This window comes from Copadichromis virginalis, linkage group LG4 (assembly GCF_057382275.1).
Source record: "Copadichromis virginalis isolate Kocher_CV1m ecotype Utaka linkage group LG4, C_Virginalis_male_GT1.1, whole genome shotgun sequence".
Taxonomy (NCBI): Eukaryota; Metazoa; Chordata; class Actinopteri; order Cichliformes; family Cichlidae; genus Copadichromis; species Copadichromis virginalis.
In genome coordinates, this window is record NC_140621.1 from 28,531,836 (window position 1) to 28,548,788 (window position 16,953).

The window sequence follows — 16,953 nt, forward strand, 5'->3', positions numbered from 1 at the left end:
ATGAAGCCATTAATTTCTACAGCATCACAGGGGATTTCTCAGATTATATTCAGCTACAACTGAAAAGCAAACTCTGGAATTTTTCAAATTAAGTCATAGGTAAAGAATACATCTTTACAATTGATGTACTGGATTTAAAAAAAAAAAAATCATGTTTAAGAAGGAAGTATTCATCAATGTATAGCTGATAGACTATCTGATAGTTCCTCCTTCTTCTTCTTTTATTTTTTTGTTTGAATTAAAAACACGGAAAGAACTGAATGACTTAAATGTTAAAGGTTTTTCTACATTATTTTCACAGCATTTTCAGACCAGTAGTTGAAAGACAGTATTCCACATGCAGTAACCTATGAATATATGGATTTTGGTACTTCTTATTTATCTATGAGATAAATAAAGTAGCTATGATACACTTAAAATGAACAAGTGTTTGTTCTTCAGTGATGAGCAACTGTTCACTTGATGTTACCGTATTCTTTATTTAGTGTCACACAATAATGTGTGGCTCTCTGTTAGATGGCTCCCCGAGGCCACACTGTCCTCTAATTATTTGTGGCAGGTTTATCTTTGGTCTCTGCCACCTCCTGTTTGTCTCAGCCTCTCAGACCACAGCCTGTTAAATTGATAATAAAGAAACATTTAGTCAAGTACGGGGCAGTTTAGTTTCAGAAAAGTACATTTAAATATTAATTTAAGCCCTTATACTAAAAATACAGACAGCTATGAATGATGCAAACAATATATACGGGTTTTTTTTTTAAAGTTTCTTTCGCTTTGTTGTTGCTGTTTTTAGAACGTTATGCTAAATTCTCACCAGCAGGTGTCGCCATTCTTCAATTTGTGGGAGACTTATTATCGTGTGGGAGATTAAGCAAAATCTAACCAACGGATCTGCACGTATAATGTGCAGCAGAGAAGAGCTCTGATTATTATTGTTATTTCCTTTGGTATTTTTGGTTCTTAGGCAGGCGATCTTTACATCCAATATGTACCGTGACCCAAAGCATTGTTCCAAAGTTGAAATTAAACGCCGTGTTGAGTACCCTAGCTATAAAATCGGACTCGATGAAACATGCACATAAAATAACAAATCTGAAGTTTCAACATGGAGAACACAGCTGTAACTGATTTATTTTATGTGTGTATTTACTAAATGTCAAAACGCTTTCAGAACCTCCCGAAATCCGTCATCAGGGCAGAAATCAGTAGAAACTGTTACTCTTGACAGACGTGCAAGAACCGCCGGAAGTGGGTGGTTTGTCAGCGAGCGAGAAATACGCACACACACACACACACACACACACACACAGAGGGAGAGATAGAAAGAGAGAGAGAGCGCGCAGTGAACTGTGAAGCGAACTGTTGGGAACTGACTGACGGAGAGGTCCATGTTGTAGGTTGCACACGTCTCTGCAGCCTCACCCCACATTTTATGAAAGAGGACAGCAACTTCAGTCGATCCACAGAGGTGAGTGTGACAGTTTAATTCGCTTGAATGTGCTTCTTTTTCTCCCCCCGAAGAGGTGAATGTCCTCGCCTTGTCCCACTGAAGGTGCCCGTTGCGAAAGAATATTGTGACAGCGCTTTGTAAACAAACTGTGAGTGCGGCAGCGCTTCTCCGTCTGCAGACGTTGTGAATCAATTTGGATGGCAGTGATATGAATTGTGCTGGAGTAGGCTACTTTTCCACATTTTATTTTATTTTTTAATTTTTGGGGCTTTATTAACGCGGATGAATCAACAGGCAGGTCCCCCTGCGCGCGCGAACATTCCCAGTAATATTTCTAAATTCGGGCTGACAGCGTCTCTGTCGAGCCAGTGAGTTTGCTGTCATCTTGACCTACTACTCAGCATATTATCTCTGCCCCCCCCCTTTCTTTTTGATGCCTGTATATTGTTAAAGGTGTAAAGCTCTATTTATGGCAAGCAACCATTTCATCTTCGCTGCTGTAATGGCAGGCTTTGACGCGCGGTCATGGTTAGCTTTAAGTTTTGTCTATGGTCAACTATCCCTTCTAGCCTCGCATATATTACTGAGCAAAAAAAAAAGAAGTCTTGAGCTACCCCTCATTTCTTTAAGTTGTTGTTTTTTGTTGTTTTTTTTTGTTTTTTTTTTTAAGGAAATGGGTGAAGCAATTTCCTGAAACGTGCAAACATAAATGGAATCACAGTGCATAAGACATAAGGCAAAAAGAAAACAAAACCCCCCCAGCAAAAGCAGTTCTGAGTTTGAAAGTCAATATTTGGTATGATCATCTTTATTCGTCAACACAGCCTGAACTCTCTTAAGCAGCTTTCTTTTTATTTCTTTACATAGTATTGAGGAGTAATTCTCCAAGCTTCTCGAAGACTATTCCAAAGCTTTTCTTTGAATGTTGGCTGCCTTTTTGTTCCATTCTCTTAGAAGATGATCCCACACTGCGTAAATAATGTTGATGTCCACGATCTCGGGATTCCAATCCATGACTGATAGTGTTCCACTGTGTGTGTGTGTGTGTGTGTGTGTGTGTGTTTTCTATTCAGGTATGCTTTTACTGCATTGGCAGTGTATTTGGGATCATTGTTATGTTCAAAAATGAAACATTTTCCAGTCAGATGCAATCCAGATGGTATTGCATAGTGGATCAAAATCTGATGATGACATAATTCCCATTAATTTTGACAAGATCCCCAGCACCACTGGTTTAAATGCAGTGCCAAACCATGACTTATCCTCCACCGTGCTTTCCTGATGTCTGTGGACACTTCACACATCATCTGCTTTCAGTAATTTTTTTTACGCCTGTCATGCCTTTTATCTTGCACTTATCTGTTTTCCTCAAATTTTTTTAAGACACACTGCACACCACATAGAGATATACCAAGTTTATAGCTAATAGCTCTTTGGGAATCAACTTGTTGGTGTTGAAGAAAGAAAAAAGTGGGATTAAACTTTAGGCACTTTGCTAGTAACAAAGTACCCAAAGGTATAATTTAACTAAGTTGTTTGTTATGTGTAGATGCAACACTGGTTCATCCCTTGAGTTAGGTGCCTTTTTATGCTTGAATGATTAATAGGTCAGTGTTAAGTGGCTTAAAAAACAAAAAACAACAACAACACATTACTTTGAAAATGGTCAGATGCAAGGACTAGATTGAAAATAGGTGAAAGAGCTGCTCCGTAACATAAGTGCTCTATGCCAGCTTTGTACTAACTGCCATATTCACATAAAAATTGAGTTACAAATTTAAAAGGTGCAAGGACATTTTGAGCGTGCCTCCATAATTCATTTCAGCTCTCCCAATTGTTGCTGTCAAACAGAACATTTTGTCACTGTTTGCTTTTCCTGTTGATATTTAATTTCCCAAAAGCATGAAAGGATAGTGCTTAAAGGTCAAAACAAAGCTGCTAAAGGAATGCCTTCTGTACCAAGTCTACAGTTTGTGCGTCTTACAAACAACATTAAAATATCACTGTTTCTTTGTTGTATTTGTGTCATTTTCAAGAACTGCAGATGAGCTTAGCTGCAAAGATTATACCATCTTTTGTCACTTTGTTGCTCCAGTAAGACCTCATAATATTTGCCTTCGATAAACCTGTAACATTTTTTTTCTTGACAACTGGGATGACATTGCCTTTGCTTCTTGTGGCTCGGAGTAATTGAGCCTTGTGATAATGCCACCATCCTTCTGTGATAATGTCTTCTGGAAGACGCTATGACTACTCTTTGACTTCTCTTTGACTTCTCTCATCTCAATACAGCAGCAGGAGTTGGTAGCTTGTGCCTCATTTTAATTTAGAAATTGGCTCGAGGTGATTTTTTTAGAATCAGTTGGTGAAAGAGCAGCTGTTGTCATAATTGTTTAGCTCGTTTTAGCTCCTTTGCATTTGGGAAAGAACAATTTCAAAACATAACCCTAAAGGCAGGGAAGTGGAGATATGAATTGTTTATGTTTATAATTTGTGGATGTTTTGGTATTTCATATGTTGTTGATGTTTACACCTCTCAGTGTATGACTCAAGACTATTTTCCTTGTCATTTTTAGTTTTATTATTATTATTATTATCATTATTATTATTTCTATTAATTGTAATATTTTTAGCCATTTTTCCATTTCTGCTCTTTCAGTCATGGAAAAAAATTCAATCAGTCTGCAGGAAATAGTGGTCAGTATTTTTAGCCTTTAACCCTGTTGGCAAGAACTGTGCTATGCTGCCTGCTCCCTACATTGCTCCTGTGCATTGTGCATAGGAATGGAAGTTTTTCCTAAGTTTCTTTGGACCCCTCTGTTGGTCTTCCTTGGTCTCTTGTGTTCTGGGGGCCTCTGGATGTCTGGAGTTTTGATCTCCTCCACACCTGCTTCACGCCCTGGAGGACGGGGCTGTGGCCCCCCCACACCCTCTAGCAGATTATTACATGAAGGAACCTTTTAAAAAAACAAAAAACAAGCGCGTCCATGCTCACAGGTGTACACACGGGTGATCACACCCACAAACTACACCCTTTTTGGCTCCTACCTCAAAGCACACTGTGTTCTGTTGATCTTATGTGCTGCACAATAATGTTTAACATTTAGTATTTACTGTCATATTCCCATATATCATTGTGATGTTGTTTATTCTATTACTCTTGTTCTCTTCTGCTTGCTTTCTTTTTTCTTTCTCAGCAGGTGATTGATATATGCATTTTTTTTTCTCTGCCCGTTCTGTTGGTTTTTGTTTTTTGCCCTTCTCCCCCGTCCCTCTTCTCAGCTGTTTCTCTTTCCCTCTTTCTTTCTCCCCTTCTTTCCCCCAGTCAAGTCTGTCCCGTATTCAGTAAGTGAAAATAAAATAAACAATAAAAGGTGAATCAAATGGACCATTACGGCAAGGCTGGGATGGTCAGTTTGGTAAAGTAAATCCGTTGGGCATCTTTCTTTGCCTTTAGACAACAATTCTGATGGCAAAAGAGCCAAACGGGACAGGCCAAAAAAAAAAAAAAAAAAAAAAAAGTTTCTTTGGAAAGGAAGACATTCAGTTGACATGGAAATATGGCATGTTGGCCAGGCATGAGTTGGCTGGTACACGCCGTCCCTGACAGGAACCCCTGATGCAAGAGGGATGGCAGCAGGGGAGACAGGAAAACTCAGTGTTTTGTCCTGTAAGCCAACTGTGCTGTGTGGTCAAAGCATCATTAAGCTTGTCTTTGCCTCTCCCTTTTTCCATCCCCACTTTCATACAAGTATAGAAAAAACATTAACGTAAGTAGTGAGGTTAGTTAGGAAGGATATCACAAAGGATTTGTTCTAAGCATTGACCTCATGAGTGGCTGGAAATGAGAATAATAGGGCAGTGGTTTTGATTTGAGTTGGTGAGTCAGAGCTGAGGTGTCAAAGATGTCAATTATACACTAATGATTGTGATAAGCGTGGAGCTTCTTGTCACTATGAACAGAGGAAGAAAGTGCGCCGAAGAATTACGTGAATGGAAAGAGGGTAAGAAGTTCATTTGCTTGTGATCCAACTGTGTGTCAATGAACGTGACCCCAGCCATTTAGTAATGTAGTAATAACAGTTACAGACAAACAGGGATGAGGGGAGATTTAGTGTGAAAGAGAAAGGGGAAACACATTCAAAGGGAAGTGATCAGGAAGCATGTGGTGACATGCTTTCTAACCACCTCCTCCTTCAGCTGGGCTAACACTAATCCATTAGTCACGTGACCATGAGCTTTTAGCCCAGTTTAGGTCAGGAGTGCTCTGATCCATCTGTCGAATGGCATTGCTGTTTGTTGGCATCCACAGCATGTACGCTATGATCCCTGCCTGCCTCACACAAGACTCATTTGATTTCCATCAGCTAATTACTTCTGCAGGATTTTATCAGCAGTTTCACAACAATTGCCCTCCCATTATCAGTTATTCTTTTGTCTTTCATTTTGCCTAACTTAAAATGACTTGTCTTTTCTTCAGTCCTTTGAATAGGTGGGGGGGGGAGATGATGGTCAAACCTTGTATGCACGAAGAAACACGATAAGGCTCTGGGTTATTATCTCAGTGACACATCAAGAATAGAATGACTACTCGTAAGTTTGCACTGTGCCAAAAAAGGCACTGACAAGTCGTAATAGCAAGGTACATGCATTGTTTGAATTCCAGTGAATGCAAGCATGCAGTGTAATCTGAGCATACTTCCAATTTTTTGTTTTTATTTTACATTACGTAAGACTATTTCGAACAGAATTCAATCCAGAATACACCTAACAGATTAATGGTCTGGATTAATCATTTTCTCATGTTTACACAATACTCATTTGGAGGCTAAACACACAGGAGCAAAAGGCACGTCTGGCACATAAGATTCTAAGTATCCAATTAGTTTTATGTCTCGTGATAGTATATGTTACAAGTGCTGACAAATATATTCCAACTCCCCCCAAAGTAAATTTATTAGAGTTAGCAAATGTTGCAAGTGTTCAGCAGACATATCCAGACTGTTACTTTTTCAGTAGGGAGACATACACAGCTGAGGGTTGGCAGCTTAGGAATCCGAGTGAGTAAAAAAGACTTTGACATCAGTGAGCTCTTGTAAATGGATTCTTAACTTGGAGAAAATTGTGTTTGTGGCAAAAACCGCAGGAATAACATATAGAAAAATGCAAACCCTTCTCATTGTGCTGCTGCCGTGTTAGTGTAGTTGTTTAAACATGTGAAAGCTTATTGCAATGTTGTCACTTGGTATTGATCTCCCACACTGCACAGCTTCTTTTTATGTTTTATGTATGCCTTAGGCTCTGAGTCATGCTTCATTTCTCATGCATGAATTATGTGGATGAATAACTTTAGTTGTGCCCTAAAGGACATTGTATCATATGAAGTCTTGAACGCGGAGAGAGGAATAGATGCTTTGTTTAATTATCAAAAATGTGCACTAAAAATTGTCAATATTTGTGATAAGTAGTGCAATCTTCTGTCGTTTGAATTGGTAAGAAGTGCAAAGGTATGAACATAACCAATATGAGCAAACGAGCAAATTAACAAGCGCACATAATAAAACTGATCAAGTTTTCAGTATACTTTGTCCTGACAAATGATGTACAACAGACACAGAATTATACACCAGACCTTTTCATATTCTAAAAAGTTTTTATTAAATCTCCGTTTGCAGTCTTAACTGTTTATTTTTGGCAGCAATGCTATTTCTGTTGTGGGTCGTGACCTGATACAGGTGACCTGCTGGCCTACTTCTAAGAGGAGTATAGATCATCACCCAGAGGACCACTGAAAACATATTTGTATGTATCAGCTGGTTGAATGTCTACATCAGTACTGGTGCAAAGGAAAAAGACGGTAACTGTATTGGAAATCTCTAATGGGACCAGATAGTGCATTTTAATGCAGCAAAGTCTCAGGTAATGTAAAAAAAAAAAAAACCCAAACCAACAAAGAAAAGAAACTTCCTCTGTGTCAATATAAAGTCTTGCAGTAAGAATTCAATTGTTTATATCAGTATTACGTAGCATAACATTATTGTAGACTCCTTTCTCTGGTGTGATCTGTTATTAAAACTATTATTATTAGATCTGTTATTGTTCTAGTATTAAACTTGGCAAAGACACAATCCTCCTCAGCTCATGCTAGGGCTGCCCTTTTTAACATCCCAGCACATATCACTTTAATTAGGTGTCTACCCTGAAATGCATTGTAACCTGAGGCCAGGTGACCGCATCTCTTACCACAGAGGAAGCAGACAGCAGACAGGAAAGAAAGTGCCAGGTCTCGGCATGCTGTTAAACATCATTTTTCATGCCTTTTTTTTGCCTCTTACAGTCACGTTTTTGTTGTTGTTGTTGTTGTTGTTGTGTTTTTTGTTTTGTTTTTTACAACGTTTACAACATCTTGAGAGCTGCTGTTAAGCATGTCATTGCCCGAATTCTGTAGCAGTTCAAGACCTAAAAGTAAACTCCACTCCACTCGCAGCTACGGTTAAGACAGATCACATAGATCAGCGTTGAAGTGACAATGGCAAGGATAATTAGGCAAACTAGGTACACTGCAGCAATCAATTATATTGAATGGCTTATATTGGCATACAGTTAGATAGCACTGGATGATACCTAACTGCTGCTGCCATCACTGCTGTGTTCAAGCCTATTACAGGCTTGCAGCAAACGAGACATATTGGAAACCCAACTGGTAGCTCACAGATAAAGTTTGTTGGGAAGGAAGAAAATGTTGGAGACAAACAGGACAATATACTCGAAGCAGAAAAAAAATTTCTGCTAGTAGATGAAATTATCTTAGCAATTGCTTCTACAGTGGCAACACACAGATAGCTTGTGTATGCACATGGGAGACACAACATAAGCAATTAAATCAGTTATCATTATTCATGAGCCCCGTTTGAATGCTTTTCTGTGTCTAAGTGTGCATGTGTGTGTGCTTTGTCCAACTAGATTGAGGTCATGGATGCTTTCTAGTGTCTGGGGAAAGGGCTAACATCTGCACAAGATTACTGTGAGGAGCATTTGATTAAAAAGTGATTACAATGATAAAAAAAGAAAAAAAAATTCTCAATTATTGAGGCTTATGTTTCATTTATATTTGATTATATAGTGGATTAAAGTGTGTTGGATTAGAGTAAAACTAGGTTGAATGTTACATACCGATTTTTACAAAGACCAGATCTCTCTATTATTTAACAGTGTATATGAATTTCGCTGCCTTCTCTGATGTTTTAGCATGTTTAAACTATGTAATGTAACATGCATACACCAACAAGAGGGAGAAGTAAATGTTCTCTGTCTCTTTTCTTGCTTGTTGAGTCACTGGCACAGTATAATGCAAAGTCGGTCTAGATTTGTAGAGCTGTTATCCTGTATTGATCCTGTGGATTCATCCATGACCACAGCAGAATATCCCTAACAAGCCTTATGGATGAGCCCTGCATGACATCTCCAGCTAACTCCACCACTCCTACAGCAAAACAAATCATCATTACATAGGTACTTTCGGCGTTTTATTCAAAGAAAGGTTGTGATGTAGCACATTGCATTCTCGTAATTGCTGGATGTTAGCACAACAAAGATTCACTTCCTCTTTTCTTTTATTTTTGGGCGCTCGTGCCTGTAATATCTGTGACTTAAAGCAAATGTTTAGCGTGTTAGTTTAGTTTCCACAAAACAAACTGTTGGTATTTAGGTCAAAGAGTGTAACTACATCTATTTAAGATTACATTCATACCTTTTCCCAGGCTTGTGTAATGTTTCAATTGAATATTTGGCGAGTATTAACAGAAAAACATACGAGCTTGTAGTCTGTTCGATATAGTTGATAATTAATCAATGTTTCTGTCCGCTTTTGACCACCTGAGTTAGTCACATGGGTTAGGGGAAGATATTGCACTATGGCTAATGATGTGTGGCAATACCATCAAATCACATTTAACACTTTTTTTTTTCGTCATTCTCACATGATCTGTTATCCTTTTTCGTTGCTTTACACAGAGAAAAGCATGAGGCAGTATGTGTATAAACTTTAAAGCTATGAATTATATATTGACAAATATTCCCTTAGTTACAGGGAATGTAACTGCTGATATTCTCTTCAAAATTTGAAAGGCAACCTACCTATAGAAATGTCCTCTACATTCACTGAACGGGCATGCAGGACTATGCTGAATTTGTAATGCAGGACACCTTTGTCATTCTACATGTTTTTATTCGGTGTTTCATTTAGTGATCACAGATTGCAGATCACATTTTTCTATACTGTTCTTTTCAGTGTAGCTTATACTAAAAACTATCTTCATTCAACAAAGTTGACTAAAGTCTGATGGTCAAGTGCAATAATGGGGAATGAAGGAATTATTTTGCCCAGCGTAACAGGATTAATCATCTAGCATTTACTGCTGTGATGCTTCTGCAGGCTGGACACTACAGTTGTATTCTCGTTAGTATTAGGTGACCATGAATATAATCAGGAAGGATGCCGTAGAAGGAACCAAAGACGTGCAATGAAACTTAATATGAGATTAGTTGTTGTATAGATGAGGTATGTCAAGGAGTATTTTAATTATGCATTATCAAACACAATGCAAATGTATAGAATTCACACTGAATTCAGAAAAGTGTGACCGAGTGGGAGGATATAGCTGTGGTACTCTGTATAACCTCTGTTATCCATGTTTAGCTTATCCAGATAATCCATCTGCCACTACCGTAATCACTCAGACAGCTACCATGTATACAGGATCGTAAGGTTGATGCCTTTGTTTTTCTATTTTAATATGGCAGAGGTGAGAGCTCCATCCTGTTTTTCTGTTTCTAAAGGATGGTATTTCTATCAAGAGCAGCTCTGCCACATATAGCAGCAGGCCATTGTGATGGTAAATCCCCATATGTCCAAAAAATACTATCAAAATATAGTTATATATTCACAAGAAAAGGATGGATTTCCTCTGGGAAAACATTATGGCTCATACACTCTTTTCTCTCGCTGACAACAAACAAACACTCCCTCTATTGAGTGTGTCGTGCTTTTTGATAAGCTTAATCAAGAAGCAACATTTTATACTACTTATACAAAAATACTTATGTATTTGTGATTTTTGGTTATGTTTGAATTTAAGATTCAAGAACATTTAATTATCATTGTCCATCCATCCATCCTTCCTCTTATCCAGGAAGTACCTGGAGAGGACTCATGCAAATTCCAGGAGAACACACTAACTCCGCACAGAAAGGTCCTGGCAAGATAGTGGAGTTGAAATCAGGATCTTCTTGCTGTGCTAGCCACAGTGCCAACGTGCTGCCTAATTGCTTGCAGTGTCACTGGCGCAATATAATTTAGTAAATTGTGTAATGCATTGCACAACAAACCTGCAGGAGTTCCCAAACTAGAGATGGCACGATACCACTTTTTTATGTCCGATACCGATACCGATATCATAAATTTGGATACCGATATGAATCCGATATAGTGTTTTTTAATCAACAAAACTGTTTTTTAAATATCTTGCTGCATTTTGTATAAGTTCATACTCAAGTTTAAAACAACAACTACACTAAAGCTATTCTGTTATACCTGTATGCAAAAAAAAAATTTCATAGTTCAGCAATACTGATCAATCTAATAAACTTAAACCTACACCATCCTCCCTATTCTGGTATTTTAAAGAGTACTTAGCATAAATATTAAGCAACCTAACTAATAGGGTTCCAACTCCCAGCAACAACAAAAATAAATAAATAAAAAATAGGGAACCACCCCTCACGCTCCACCTCATGATGCTTAATCGACGTAATCAACCTTAATTTGATGCAGTGTGAAAAAAAAATGCACAGAAATCAATTATTTTTCAAGAAATATTAAATAGATTCAACATCTTTCTTCAACAAAATTGCAGACTGCACAGATGGTACCTTCCCAAAGGAAAAACTACTATAGCTTACTAGGGTGTATATATTAGACTTAATAGTCAAGTCAAGTCAACTTTATTTGTCAATTCTGCCACATGTACAGGACATACACAGAATAGAAATTGCGTTACTCTCAAACCCTAGTGATTAGAAAAATGCAAATAAAATAATTAAAAAGTAAAAATTTAAATAAATACAATACAATTTTACGTATAACAAAAAAAGCTATGCAATATACAATATACAATATTCAAGTAAGAAGGCATAGTGGTGCAAAATAGGCAAATAGTGCAAATGGGGATTTAGTAGTGTACGGTAAGAGATCGTGTAACAACAAAGTCTTATGAGGTCCAATGCTTAAGCAGTCCAATGCGCCACAAAGTGACTGGAGCAGGCCAGTGAGTGCGTCAGAGAGTGAGTGTGTGTGTGTGTGTGTGTGTGTGTGACAGAGTTCAGTGAGACCGTGGTGGAGAAGAGGGGAGAGGGGGGCAGAATCGGGAGGGAGTTTAGCTTCCTGACAGCCTGATGGATGAAGCTGTCCTTCAGTCTGCTGGTCCTGGCCTGGAGACTCCGCAGTCTCCTCCCTGACGGCAGCAGCTTGAAGAAGCTTTGCATTGGGTGCGTGGGATCAGCCGCTATGCAAAGGGCTTTTTTAGTGAGACGGGTGCTGTAAATGTCCTGGAGGGAGGGGAGAGAGACACCAATGATCCTCTCTGCAGCTCTCACTATGCGTTGGAGGGTTCTATGGCAGGACGCATTGCAGGCTCCAAACCACACAGTGATGCAGCTCGACAGGATGCTCTCGATGGTGCCTCTGTAGAAAGTGTACATGATGGGGGCTGGAGCTCCTGCTCTTCTTAGTTTGCGGAGAAAGAAGAGACGCTGCTGTGATTTCTTGGCCAGTGTTGTGGTGTTGTACGTCCAGGAGTTACTATATACAGTAATTGACTTCTATTCATTTTACATCAAATTAAAACTTTGGGTGTCAGATAATTATTTATTAAAAGCTAGACATTTTAAATGAGAATAAGAAAGAAAAGTATGTCTTTGTGCCCCCTTTTCCCTGTTAATGCCCTATCGGCCCCCCTGGCTAAACTTTGCTAGATCCGCCCCTGCACAGTTACCAGCGTCAGCTACATAGAAAAAGATCCTCGAGTAGAAAGTAATATTAAATAAATTCTAACAACAGCTGATCAAGCTTAAACGTGCTGCTGTTGTTCAGCCGCTGGTTTCCTCTTTCTGGTGCAAAGTGGGCCAAAAGCAAACTAGAGACACGGACTCGCGACAGAAAAGCCGATCAGCTGATTGTTAAGCAGTTTCATGATTGAAGTAGCAGCAAGAAGAGGCAGTCGCTCCATATATCGCTTGTTAAGCTTAACGCAGGAATGCTTTACAAACATTCAGAGATGGACTTACACACTTGCTTTACTTCTCTCGGGGATAACTTTGTCGGAGATGAAATGCCGGGTTGCTAGCGAAGCTCCAAATGCTATCCAGACCACCGACAGGTCCCGCATGCCACAGCCGCTCTATCACGTGATGCATACTGCTCCGACGTGCTAACGTTCTGAGGTGAGTTACGGCGTGTTGCAAGTTTTGTGAGGTGCTTTCGTGATATTTAATGGATCGGATTACATTTTTTATTTTTCTCCGATATCCGATCCAGTAATTTAGGTCAGTATCAGACCGATACCGATACGTAATATCGGATCGGTCCATCTCTATCCCAAACACAAGGTTGCACTGGGACCAATACTTCTCATGCTATTCATACTTTCCTTAGGCAGTATTATTAAAACAAACTTCATGCACTACATTTGCTATACAGATGATCTCTGGCTATATCTACCTGAGACCAGATGTCACCAATCACTTTATTAAAGTACAGGTATGTCTCTAAGATATAAAAATCTGGATTAGCTGTAATTTTCTACGTCTAAATATGGGTAAACAGAGCTTAGTGTGCTTGACTGTCTAAATCTGAGAAATGTGGTTTCTAAACTGAATTTAAAGCCTTTCTTTAAGGGAAGGCAGTTTTCAAAAGTAGAATGGGAAGTGGAGTTTTTAAATCCCTCATGTGTAGAACTCTTACCAGTTTAAGAAAAACTAGTTCTTAAATTTCCATTTTACCTTACAGTTAGTACTAGAGCACGTGACCCTGAACCATTCCTTGTATAAGACCAGGCTGTTTGGTGACTTTCCAACCAGTCCTGGTGGATGGCTGCCTCTCCCTTATCTTAGTTCTGTCTTTTCACACTAAAAGTGTCTTTTTGTTTTTGTTTTTTTTACCCTTCCCACAGCTGTCAAGTGCTTGCTCTTAGGAAATCATTTGAATGTTGGGGTTTTCTCTGTAATACTGTAGGGTCTTGACCTCACGGCACAAAGTGCCTTGAGACCGCTATTTTTGCACCATATAAATTAAATGAAACTGAACTCAATAGAAATGATCTTCCCACTTTTTTGTTGTTTATTTTGTGGTTGGCTTACAGCCAGATTATCACCATCTTCTGGCAGCAGTATTGTAACAAGGATGGGTAAAAAGAATGCTATTTGAAGATAAAAATAGCTGCTGACCATTGTCTTCAATGAGTACTCCCTGACAAACCGTGGTCTCCCAGTAAGATAGTCCATTATCCAGGATATTAAGTCATCTCAGTCAGTTTACCTCTGAATGAAGGGTTGGATAGTTGGACAGTATAAGAGAAATGTGATTCTGACAGTACCACTATCCTAAACCAGATGAGAGTAGTCCCTACAGCAGATAAAGAATAGCATCTTCTACACACACCTTCATTTGGTAAGCAAATTGATGTGGGTCTACTGAATGATGGACCTGAGGGTTTTGAAAATGTGGCTGTAGCCTTTACAGGGTTCATGATGTCAAATGTTAGTATAATCACCCAGGACCTGAAGTGGGAGCCCACCATCACCTCCGTCATAAAGAAAGCCCAGCAGAAGATGTACTTCCTGAGGCAGCTGAAGAAATTCAACCTGCCAACACGGACGATGATGCAATTCTACACTGCAATCATCGAGTCCATCCTCACCTCCTCCATCACCGTGTGGTACGCTGGAGCCACTATCAGGGACAAACAGAGACTGCAGCGTGTTGTGCGCTCTGCTGAGAAGGTGATTGGCTGCAGACTCCCATCTCTGGAGGACCTGTACCGCTCCAGGACACTGGGGCGTGCAGCTCGGATCTCAGCTGACCCTTCTCACCCTGGACACAGTCTGTTTGACCTGCTCCCCTCAGGCAGGAGGCTCCGGTCCATTCGCACCAGAACCTCTCGCCATAAGAACAGTTTCTTCCCCTCTGCTGTTGGACACATGAACAATAACCGTATGACTGTTCCCACCACTAACACATGACCCACGCTGTGTTCACTGCATCATTCCATGTTTGGCACTGATCACCACCTGCACTCATGTATATATCTATCTACTTAGCACTTTTAATTCTTATTCTTATTTTTTTTTCTCATGTCTATTTAAGCGTTGTTTATGACAGTATGTTTGCACTAAGCACCGCAGCAATTTCCTAATGTTGTAAACCTGCTCAACATTTGGCAATAAAACCCTTTCTGATTCTGATTCTGAATCAGCCTGAAATCATTCATATCACTGGCATGTGACTTCTTCTGGGCTTGTATAAAGCATGGAGTCTTTGCATAGGTCAGGACTTTACCCGGTCTCAGGTTTGTGTTGAATGTATGTTGAAATCTCCCCCAGTTTGACTGCATGTGCCCTAAGCGTTCTTGAACACGCTCTGTCTGGGCTAGTAGACTTCTTGATGCAGTCTTCTCATTCCTCTTTTGTCCTGATCTGAGGTAATAATAGAAGAAAGAAGAATTTTGAGGTCCTGGGTGTGCTTCTATGTCTGGTGGGGGAGGTTAGTTGGTGAGAACTGTTTGTGTTTCTCCAGATGGTTGGCGGAGTTGTGGGGGTGATAACAGGCCAGGTGGCATGGACAGGGCAAGCCTGTTTAAAAAACAAAACAAAACAAAAGTGGCTAAACTGGTTTGCAGCACCGTGGCTGTTCTGTGATGATTTTCATCTTTTCCAGACCTCTTTCACATTGTTCTCCTTCAAATTCTGTTTCATTTTTCTTCTGTATGATTCCTTTGTCTCTCTCAGCCTTAGGTCCACCTGTCCGTGTATCGGCTTTGTGTGGTCTCTTTTTACTAACGAGGAGCTCCTTGACACGGGAAACAAGCCTTGTTATTTAAAAAGCAGCAGTTTTATTGAAAACTAAAACATCCATACAGAAGTGGATGTAATCACTGGTATAATTTGAAACCTCCTTTGTCCTCAGTACTTTAGCATACGCTAATCAGTAGATTCAAAGCAGTTCCCTAGAGCCTTCTTTGCTCGGAAGACTGTTTTCTAAGGTGTGGTAGTGGGTTGCCTCTGCACTGGTGGCTTTAACCTGAGGTGTAGAAAGACCAGGTTTTGAACTGATTTGCCTAGTGGGGCCAGGGAGTGATTCTGTTTTCATTCATCACATTAGCATACAAGAGATGTCTTGTTCTGTTGTTCCTGGTGGGGCTATTCACAGGTGGGTAAAAGGCAAACCAGGCTGAGTATTGTCTCACACAGTCTCTGCAAACACCCATGAAGGAATGTAAACGCCAACACCAATAACAATAGCGTGCAAGATCTCCATCAACATGACATATGGTCAGAGACTTACAAGCAACAGTTTGATATCGCAACGGCAGATCTTGTTTACAGTCACATACCCTGGGTTGCACCACCTGTTGTTGATAAAAAAACGTGCGAGAACCCTGCCTTTGCACTTTTCACTTAGCTTTGGGTTTCTGTTTTCTCTCCCAACAGATCAGCATTAGCTGAATTTTGGTGAAGCCCATTAAGCTACACTGTAGCTCTTTGGATTCCTCACTTGGGCTGCCAGCTTGTCAGGTTTATTAACTAATGAGTTTACATTCCTCATGACATCTGAATGAATGGAAGCTGCTATCTCCACTGCTCAGCAGTATCATAGCCTTGAGCTCTGCTGCCTTAAAAGAGTCTCTTAATTCCTGTGGTATGGATTAAAGAGCTTGTGGTATGTCCCATTGTTTTCAGTGAGCAGCTCGTCTTTGGTATAAACAGTAATATTGCTACTGATTCAAAGTTGTTATATTGATAGCAAGAAATGTATATCAAAGTTGTAGCTAGAGAGTATCAAATAAAAGCTTTTTTTTAAAAAGTAAGAAAATATATGAAACATTCAGAGCTACTGGAAAAGCTGCTACTTGTGTGGGCACCACAGAGCAAAAGTTGCACCATTGAAATGTATTGACTGAAGCACTGAATCACAACTTCACTTTGATGGGAAATGTTCTCCGTTTCTGGTTTGCGTCACAATTTTGAAAGTTTCCATTTTTAAATTTTCACGACCATTCAGAGAGCAGTTTGCCAGTGTTTGCCAATCAGAGAGTTTAAACGTTTTAAATTCAAAATCCTGCACTGTAGATTGCACCTTTTTAGGTTTCAAAATCTGTTCTCTTTCATAAAATGGTGCTAGTGCTGTTGTTTCTGTGGGGGCAGAGCTCTCTGTGGGGTAAAGGTGGAGT

At 39.6% G+C, this 16,953-nt stretch overlaps 1 protein-coding gene across 3 annotated transcripts in view; it reads left to right on the forward strand.

Annotated features, from left to right (window-relative positions):
- Nucleotides 1-1,307: 1,307 nt before the first annotated feature.
- Nucleotides 1,308-16,953, forward strand: part of stat5a (signal transducer and activator of transcription 5a) — a 54,475-nt gene continuing 38,829 nt past the window's right edge. For all 3 annotated transcript variants that reach the window (XM_085454706.1, XM_085454707.1, XM_085454708.1), the window contains exon 1: nucleotides 1,308-1,468. The gene's annotated coding sequence lies outside the window, so the exon portion shown is untranslated. The remainder of the gene's footprint in view (nucleotides 1,469-16,953) is intronic.